Source organism: Cryptotermes secundus, unplaced genomic scaffold, assembly GCF_002891405.2.
Source record: "Cryptotermes secundus unplaced genomic scaffold, Csec_1.0 scaffold1766, whole genome shotgun sequence".
Classification (NCBI taxonomy): Eukaryota; Metazoa; Arthropoda; class Insecta; order Blattodea; family Kalotermitidae; genus Cryptotermes; species Cryptotermes secundus.
This window is the reverse complement of record NW_019736432.1, coordinates 143,965-150,978: the sequence shown is the minus strand read 5'-3', so window position 1 is coordinate 150,978 and position 7,014 is coordinate 143,965. Positions and strand designations below refer to the sequence as shown.

The 7,014-nt window shown below is 34.6% G+C and overlaps 1 protein-coding gene across 1 annotated transcript in view; it reads left to right on the top strand.

Annotated features, from left to right (window-relative positions):
* The window catches only part of LOC111869968 (probable G-protein coupled receptor CG31760), a 245,382-nt gene that overhangs the window by 235,534 nt on the left and 2,834 nt on the right, over positions 1–7,014 (top strand). The window lies entirely within an intron of this gene.

Genomic DNA, 7,014 nt, shown 5'->3' with positions numbered 1-7,014 from the left:
TGAATGCCTTATGATCCAAAGTGGAAGCACCAGGAAAAGGTGTGAAAGAGAGAAACAAGAACATATGATGTACTTTATATACATATATCTTTATTTCAAAATATTCATTTCACCTTAAAATGTGCTAAGACAAAATTTATGTTATATTTTACAAATCACACAATGTTTTCCGAATTGAATATATGAAAGTGCATTGCATTTTACAATATGCTCAGCCATGAAGAGGACTCCATTCTAAAAGTCTGAAATAAGGAAACAGAACTGTGGAAGTTAAATTAATTTGAAGAGTATTATCTTATAAGGTGTGATGCCATGTAGTCCAGTGCAGTTCACAGAATTCTGGGAGGAACATACTGCCCCTATCTTCGGGCCAATATATGCTTCCCAAAACTCAGCGGACTTCTACCAGACTACATGGCATCACATCCCAGAAGGCACTACTCTGCGTAGTCACCACTGTGAGCACCTCAAATCCAACCTAAGTTGCAAATACAGAACTAAAATCTAATGATGAAAATTAAGTGGTGGCACAGCTTTTCTGCTATGCACATTGCCTCTGTGGGCTGTTACCTTTCTTACCTGACCAGCTAAAGAGACAGTGAAACAGGAGCAGTATCTCAAAATGAAGATTACTGGTCTGCTGGCAGTATTTGCCTTATATATCTCTCAAAATTGATTGTATTTGCATAAGACACAGGATCCATAACCCTCCTCACACTCAAGGCATGTAAATCATCAAATTCTACATCATGGGTATCATATGCAAGATGCGGATTTATGGAACAGTTGGTGGAGTTCAGTTTTACAACAGAAGAGCATTACTATTGGATAGGTGACTAACATAATTTATAAAAGCATCAATGAAATGATATAGTGTGAATGATATACAACTGGAAACAAAGCCTATTCTCTCACCTGACATCAACCTTCTACAAATAGTAATGACTTCTACGCAAGATTCATGATGACAAACTTCACACATTTATACATACACATTCATAAACCTGGCTTACTAAGCAAATTCTGAGATGGAAAAAAAATATAAATATGTAATAAATGACTAGTATATATATGGCAAGAAACATGTAACAGGCACTATCCAGAACACAGAATTTCAATGAACACAAATATAACTAAAATACAATCAAAATGACAAAACAACTGACATCCAAACAAAACAAATATTTGATAATTATATCATTTAGTCTGCATATAGGATATTGGTGGGAAAGCCAGAAGGAACAGACCACTGGGAAGACCAAGGCATAGGTGGGTGGACAATATTAAAATGGATCTTAGAGAGAGAGGATGAGATGTTGTGGATTGGATTGATCAGGATAGGGACCAGTGGAGGGCTCTTGTGAACACAGTAATGAACCTTGGGGTTCCATAAAATGCTTGGAAATTCTTCAGTAGCTGCAGATTTGGCTTCCCTTCAAGAAGGGCTCAGCTCCATAAGTAAGTAAGTCTGCTAAAATCTTCTTAAAACATAAAATTTTTTTAAAGGAAGAAGTTGCATAAATGTTCCTGCATGCATGGTATATACGACAGAGTGACTCTTCTAGTTAAAAAAATATATACCACATGAATATACAGTGGAATGTGTTTAAGATGGTTTCCTGCCTGACAAACCTCTCAACACTCGAACATTTTACTTATGTAATATGATTTTTGTCATATATTTTGCAAGCAGAATGGTCATAAAGAAGTAACTGAATATGAACAACAGATTTGCATGAGTTAGCAATTTTATTTATGATGAAAGTAATATATTTAATTACCTATTACCCTGGAACTTCTCATATGGTATGTGTAGTTACATAGAAATGATGTTCATTCTGAATTTCATCTGACAAAGAATACTGAAGCTATGTGTATTTTTTACACATAATAAATACCAAATATATTTCAGTTTGTAACAGGGCTGCGATAACTGACACTGAACACAAGCTGTTACCAATCGGTGAAAATCAAAACATCAAAATTGCAGATGTTTATTCAGACATTGAAATGCCATATCACTGAACTGCTCAACACAATCTGCAATGAACATTATACTGATAAACTAGAAAAATGTACTACATAAATCGATTATATAGCAAGGTCTAGGTGCAAGAGCCCATGAAGTTCAAAATATGTGAAAATTTAACCTGTCTTACCATGGGCTTTAAATATGCTAATACAGGACCCTACTTTTAAGAACGGTGAAACACTGAGTATTGAAACTGAATACAGTATTAACTGAAAACCATGAAATGCTGTAACTGAAAAATTCATGAAATTATGCAGAGACCATGAGGCCATTGCTGAGCAACAGCATGGCAAAATCAGTTCTGCAGCAATTAATGAACATGCAAAAATAACAACTGTTCAAAGCAGAGTTCTGTACTTGGTCCGTGCTAAGGCTATACACCAAGGAAGTCTGAAGGCTCCCAGAGCTATCAGACAGCAAAGTATGGTCATGAGTCCCGTGGTAGTCAGAAGCAAGAATCACTGTGTTGGTGAGGGCCAACAGCAATTTAGCAGTCAGTTAATCAGCAAGTCTTTAGTTGCATTACTAGCAGCTGCTACCTAGCAACGACTAATGAACAAACAGAAGACTGTATGTGTGCTGCAGTTGTAGTGATCTGTAGAGTGTGTAAATCAATGAGATTCTTATCGTTATTTGTAGTTATGAGTTATAATTGTTCAATAAATACAATTATAAATCCAAACCCCATGTCTAATCACTTACATGTGACAATATAAATGGATTCTTTGAGCAATTTTTCTGTAGTTTATAACTTCTTTAGAAAAACAAGTGAAACTTTAAACCAGAACATATTTATACTTGTAGATCAGTGACAGCTTAAATTATTTATTATGTTTCTGCCAGCACCCAATACTTCTATTCTGCAGTCTATGGACCAGGGATAATCAAAGATTTTGTATGCACGTTATTACAGAGGATCACCACAGCTAAAAAAGGCAATACTATTACACATTGTTGTTGGATGCTATCTGGAATTCAGCTTATCATCAGACATCTGTATTTTGCGGCCGGGTGAGAGAATGTTTAACAAAACACAAGAACATAATGATAATGACAAAGTACAGTATCTGCAAAGATGTTCAAAAACAGATGAATATAAAAATGATGTAAAATTATGTACAAGCTGATGACAACCTTCTTCACTGTGAAATGCAAGAGGCTGATGACTTATATAATAAAAGTGAGGTAATCTGCAGAGTGACACCAGCATATGAAGATGCACTGCATCATCATACCTTCCCCCATTTTCTTAGTGGCATTACTTATATCAAATAAGCAGTTATGAGACTGATGCAAAGTACTAGGTTCTTAAGATATGGAGTTGGGTACCATACTGAATGAAAAACGAAAAAAGGAAAGTTTTCATCAAGATGACATTGTAGTTTAAATATCAGTGTCTTTCAATGCAATCACTCTAAGTGGCATGTAACAATGCATGTATTAAACCTATTAACATCTATCTGGATAGTATTCTACTTGGGCTAAAATTTATTTGGTAAAAATTTTTTTTATTCACACATGCAAAATGTATTCAACTTTAAGAAGTTAAATGTGTTGGTCCCTTAGAAAATATCTTAACACAGTTCCACTGTATAAGTTACAAAATGGAAAACATAATGTAGTATTTCTCAGTGAAGAGATTTTGTGAAAATAAATGCCACTGAGATACTGGCCATTTCAAAATAAATATTATTTGTCATACAAAACTTCAGTTTTTGACAATTCAGGTAGTTAAAACTATATTTAAAACTCTCAAAATTCCAGCACAGCAGGACGGGATGGACATACATGCACACAGAAAACCAAGTATTCTAAACAAGCTTTAGGGGTTTTATTTTATAAGAAAACTGGCTGGTCACCATTTTGGTGTAGCCCATCCAGGTGAAAGGCAAGATAATTTTACACAACTTCCCTTGCCAATTTACAGTTCATAATCATTTTGGTCTTAATGCAATGCAGTTTTAGGTATAAAATAACATTATTTCTGTAGTAAGATGGCATATAAAATTAACTAATTCACTTCAGGATTTACAGAATTTCAGTACAGACCAAATCAGTCTCTAAACAACAAAGTCATATTGCCAAATAAACACTAATTTTTATTACACTAAAAAGATGAGAGTATATGTTTACCATTTGGATTACACAGCACTCAAGTCTGTTCTTTGCACTTAAAAAGAAAAATATCCATGTCTGTTTTGAGGTTTTTCACAGCAATCTATAAACAACACAGTTTTCCAGACTGATGATCTGCGAGTCAGAAAGTTCCTCTCCAATGTCAGAAGATTCCTCCAATATTACACAGTGATACAATTCAGAAGATTTTACATTGAATGCACCCATGTTAAGAACCTTTACTAAAATAGAGGAAACACAGATCAGAGATAACTACTACAAAAAATACACTGTATTATGTATTTCACATCTGATATTCGTGTTGGTAATGACAGCTCCCATAGATCAACCTGTCATAATGTGCTTCAGTAGTTTGAACAGATACTTGAGAAATTTTCTTCAGTTTTAATACATTATTTCTTTCTCGCTTTGTGAAGTCTACACTACATTTGACATTACTGCATATCATAACAGAATCACAGAACATGTGAATCGGGAATTTGAATTCTTTCCTTGAATATGGTCTCAAACCTATATAATATATATGTTTATCATTACTACTAATATGAATACATTTATTATAATTTATGATCAAGTTTGAAAACCAAGAAAATTTTCATTTTGTTACAAAACAATATATTTATATGTACTTATGATCTGCACTCTATTTATAAAAACATGCTTGTCAGTACTCTCATGCCTGGTTTTAGCATCAAAGTCAAAACATAAAATGCACTGGCAGATCGATCTGAGATTTCTGACAAGTTTCCTGGTATGCATGAACAATTTGCTAGAATGCATACCAGCTGGAAAAAAAAAACTGCTTTTAAGTCTGTGGTGACCAGCAGGCCTGCATGATCTAGCATCCCACAATGGGTAAAAAAATAATATCTTGATGTGATGATGAAGTCCGAAATGTCTTTTACAGAAAATACAACTCAAATTTTAATTCCATCAATTAGATATTTGTAAACTCATACAGAAGACATATTATTTTGTATCATAGAAAGTACTCTGTTTAGCCAGTCATTCTGAAGAATAGGTTTAATATTGGATGCACTGGATACAAATATAGTACTTCTGTTTTGTTATAGATGTTACATGTTACTAAACTTAAGGCTGTATAGTTAAACATTTACATTACATTTCATACACCTGCAATTAAGTTTTGTCAATATTTTACAACACCCACTAACGATAAGGATGGAAAGAGTGTCCTTCATGAAGATAAAAGACTAAAGTCGTTCCTTAATTTACCATAATTCCTTGAAACCGTATGAGGCAGTGGAGGTAAGCATCACGTTCCGGCCGCTTTACCCCGCAGGAAAAGAACCTTGGCACCCATTGGATAGAAGCCTCACAATGCATTATACAAAATTTTTAACAGCATTCTTTGCAGTCTGTTGTTACTAAGCTTGCCTACAGCCTGTTTCTAGTATAAAGTCCACTTCTGGGCCTTATATAAAGTAGGAAATCAGAATTACCTGCCAACTTGTAGCAAAAATCCCCCATACCAAATGCCAATAAAATATGTGAAATGGTTTATGAGATGCATGGTAAAGTCCATTTATGGTCTTATGTAAAGCTGGAATTGTAATTTTCCAATATGGCTAAAAAAATAAAAAATGTCAACTATCATTATTAAATGATCTGTTTCAAATTTCACCAGAATTTAATGAATTGTCTACAATATACATGAACACATCCATTTACAGCTGTAAGCAATGTGGATTCCATTACAGATCAATATTGTTTAAAATCATAATTGCCTAAACATGGACACTTAGGGCAGTAGATCAGAAACATCTGGAAAGTTTCGAAATGTGGTGTTGGAGAAGAATGGAGAAGATCAGTTGGACCGATTATGTGAGAAATGAAGAAGTGTTAATTAGAGTCAGTGAGCAGAGGAATATCCTACATGAAATAAGAAAACGGAAGGCTAATTGGATTGGTCATGTTTTACGCAGAAACTGCCTTCTAAAAGAAGCTATCGAAGGAAAGATAGATGGGCGGATAGAAGTGACAAGAAGACGAGGAAGAAGACGTAAGAAGATGCTGGATGACCTTGGGGACAGAAGAGGATACTGTCATTTGAAGGAGAAAGCTCTAGATCGCATTAAGTGGAGGAATTGTTTTGAAAGAGACTGTGGACCTGTCGTCTTGACAGATTACTGATGATGATGATGATGATGCCTAACAACTTTTGGCAAAAGTCTCCCATGCTGAATTTTGAAAAAACCTGACAAACAGTTTTGGTACCGATACTACAAACAAACTGACAGGCAATATCTCCACTTAACTCTTCCCATTTTTTAACTTGCTAAATAATGTTCAATAAAGGAAATTCTGCATCTTATTCCAATCCTTCTGAGATATACATTACCATCTCATCTTGGAGGTAAAGTTGTCCCTGTGCTTATAGTTAAGTTCCATGCCATGAAGATATATAGGGTATAGCTCCACCTTTCTTGACCTTGCCATCCAACTAGTGCTGTGGTCAAGAAAACATCGATCTATATATCCATTCCCCCATACACCTTCATGGCATAGTGCTTAATTAGTTAAGCATAGATATAACTTTACTCATCTTGGAGGAGTTTGTTGATTTGCTACAGAGCAAAAGACAACAAAGTATGTGAAAGCCTTAGCAGAAAAGCAATTTAAATATCATAAGGAAACTGACTGAATTACCAGGGTCAGATTGCTTATGCTTAAAAATTGTTGCGGTCATATGTAAGTTTGAACCTTTTTTCTCTTTGTGGGATATTTTATGATGCTGTTAGTAGCTAGACAATGCAGTATCAAGTGTAAGAAAACAGATGAACAATGAATTAGAAAGGATTTGTATGGAAGTGGTTTTGACTTAA